We start from the raw sequence: 3,494 nt of genomic DNA, 5'->3' as shown, positions 1-3,494 counted from the left end.
GAAAAAGGTTCGGAGGATGATATATTTTGAAAAGATAGATGAGAACAAAAATAAATCTTTACTACCTAATGCTAAAAAATACTGGCGAAAGTTGCTCTGTCTATATGTCGGCAATCAAGCCAAACCGACTTAAATTAAAGGTACACAGATAGCTTAGAGCCTGAGAAGGGATATGGTCTACATTTCATCCGAAGACACAAGACACTAGTAGGTACGAATAGAAGAGAGTGGGTATGCCAAATAGGTCCAGCTCAGCATTATGCCTGCTAGCTAGTGCTGGTGGTTTTCAACTGAACTTAAGAAGAAAATATAAAATTCACATCGCAAAGACCAACGGAGAATAGGTAAGAATGTCAAGAATATTGTATAAATTACAGGACCCTAAGACACGGTACTCATTACCGCTTAATCCTTAAAGCACATACATGTTCTTTGGCCATGAGTGACCCGCACCTAGTCGTTTTATTAATAATGGAACCGACGTATGTTTTGACAAATTAATTCTGCGCAGGAGTTTACCGATAATTATATTTTGTTGTAGGGTTGGCACGTAAGTTGCGCTCGGGTGGGCTTAGTATTCTTTGATATTGAAGCATTTAAAATGAAAACAAAGTTTAAAGTGTCTATTGAGTTTTCCAATGTGTATAGAAGAATCTTTAGTAATAAATAGGGAGTAGAGAATCCACAATCCAATGGCATCAGCATCCTCCTGCCTTATGCCTTTTATTTGCAGTCAATTCAGTTCTTCTTTTATAATTCTCTATTGATTATCGGCTATGAAAGTTTAGTTTCATTTCTTGTTTGAAAATAAATGAAAGAATATGCACTTAAAGCCTATTTACCTCTATTGAAATAACATTATACCTTGTACAAAGAAGAGCTGGTTATGCTTTCACGCTATAATGGCACAACCGATTTGAGTACGAATTTTGCTCGCAGATGGGTCAAACACAAAAAGTGAACATTACAAAATATTTATAATAAAACTTCACTATTTTTATAAAATGTTGTATTTATTTAAAGTTCCATATTAATATTCTTACAATAATATCACTAGAGATCAGTCTTGGATATTTTAGGAAAAACACGTTTTTGTTTTTATGTCCACAGAAGAGATTGTGTTGTCTGCAGAAGGGAACAAAATGTGCCTTATTATAATCATATTAATAAGGTCAAGTATAGAAAAATAAAAAAACTTAAAATGGAGTTCTCCTCGATCCCTAAACAAAACATAATAAAACGTATATACCAATTCAGTACAAACATTTTTGACATTTGTCCACAGAACAGACAATCAGCTTCTGTAGACGTACTTACTAGAATGAAAACATATTTAACATCTCATCGCGAGCCGTTCGCGAGCTGCGCATTCGCCAGATGTGGACGTATCCTAATGTGTAGTAAAATATGATTCAATAATAGGCAAACATAATTAAGTATACAGAATATTAAAAATGTTTTCCTCATCAGAATCGTCCCACATGAAATTCGTCGGCCGTTTTCTCTGTGGTGAATCTTCAGAAGCTTCAGAGTCATCTGAATAGATTCTTTTCTTCTGGGGTTTATGCATCTGGTTAAATATTTCAATAGAAAGACCTGGTGTCAGTCTATCGGAAAGTCCTGGTGAATTTGGCTCAGTCGAAGCGTCAGGTGTGGCTGGAGCCATTTCAAAATCACGCTCAGATAAGGAGCCTGATGATCCCGATCTTTCGAGGCAATCAGGTGACAAATTGTACGAGGATGAATCAGGAGTGCCTATCGTTCTAGATGTGCCAGGCATTATTGAATCCCTAATATGGTTTATTTGGATTCGACCCATTTCATAATGTGGACATACTTGGTGAGGGGACACAAACAACTTAATCGTCTCGCGTGGATAATTCCTGGGTTTTGACACTCCATGTTAGCTGATGAATACCAAACGTTCCTTTAAAAGGTCGTGTAGTGCTGCTGTCAATAATTTGTTGAATTTTAGGAACTAGGGATTCATTGATTCGATGAACTTCAATCCTTACAATTGTTTTCTAAGCATAACATTAGCTCATCCAAACTTGCCACATCATGGCCTCTTGCGACGTGGTTATCACAAGTTCTTTTTACGCAACCACCCACTCCATCAGGTGCACCTTTGCCGTGACCACGTTCGCTATAGTGCCAAATAATGGAATCTACGTTGAACTCTTTGCTTAGATACGTTGCAATCAAGTGAAACATAGATTTGTTCCGATATTGTGTAGATGGTCCGTCGCTCAAAATGTGCAAGTTTTCAGATTTGGAGATAACTCTTTAACTCTATTTATTAATGCCTGTAAATGTACACAGATAAGAACGGGATCATGCCTAACATTTTCTGAGACAGTGCAGAAGGATGTACTTTCTGTATAATTGTGTGGTGGTTCCGCTTCGGTAGAGTAGTAGACGGAAGTATGTAAGGATAATTGTATCTTCGAACCCCCAAAGTGAGCTGATTGTACTTCTTGACCGTATTTGCACTGATAATTTTCTGAAAAATCTATATGGAGAAGTCCGTCTATCGGCGTTAACTGTGATTTTATTTTTGAATGGTCTTGAATTGATGGATTACATATGCAACATGTTTCATAAAAGTCGGTAAATTAGAGTTTAATACGTTCAAAAGCGCCTTCTTCGTGGTTTGTACTTTTTCTTTAATAGTTTTCTTACACTGTTTTACTTCACCCTTTATAACGACAGTTACAGGTTTTGTGATCCATCTTTCGTAAGTTATAGTATCGTTTTCAACAAAGTCATTACACTGAATAATTTTATTTTTGCAGTTAGGACAATTTCGTTCTAAGCAGATTACTGCCAAGGCGTTATTGCAACACAAGTCTTTCATTAAAGATGAAGCAGAAACATACGGAATTATTTTTGAATGATACAGTGCTCGAATTATATATTCATTATTTGTGTGTATGGCACATAGACAAGTGTTCCTAGCATCGACCTTAGGGATAAAACCCAAAATGGACGATTTCTTCGGAATGTTTCATAGGAAATAGTCATTCCAGTTTTGTTCACAAATGCCTTATGCAAATTCAAAGTGAGTCATTTAAAAGCGAATTTGCTTCTTGATCTTCCTTCTTGTGATTGTGTCTTTTTTCAGACGTTAATCTGCTGTGTTCATCTTGCACTAAGAAGTCATGGATTGCTTTTCTTATCTCTTGAGTCTTAATCGTTTTATTCTTTTTACCACCTCCTTTTTCTTTTCCAGTTTATTACTTGCTCTTAACCACCTCATTCTATATTTAGCCATTTTAGATTCTAATTCAAGAACTCTTCTCTTTAAATTATTATTTTCTGCAACAAGTCGTCGTCTATTCCTTGTAGCCATCGCTCTGCCAATTATACACGCGAAAACGAAGGACTTGATGGAGGTGTGTTCTCTTACACAAATCACGTTCCTTTTTTTAGCTTTTTCCTTGTCGCGTTTCTTTTTTCGCTTTTTCTCTCATATTTTCTTATCTGCCTTTGTT

Source organism: Helicoverpa armigera, chromosome 27 (assembly GCF_030705265.1).
Source record: "Helicoverpa armigera isolate CAAS_96S chromosome 27, ASM3070526v1, whole genome shotgun sequence".
Lineage (NCBI taxonomy): Eukaryota > Metazoa > Arthropoda > Insecta > Lepidoptera > Noctuidae > Helicoverpa > Helicoverpa armigera.
Note: the sequence above shows the minus strand (reverse complement) of the source record.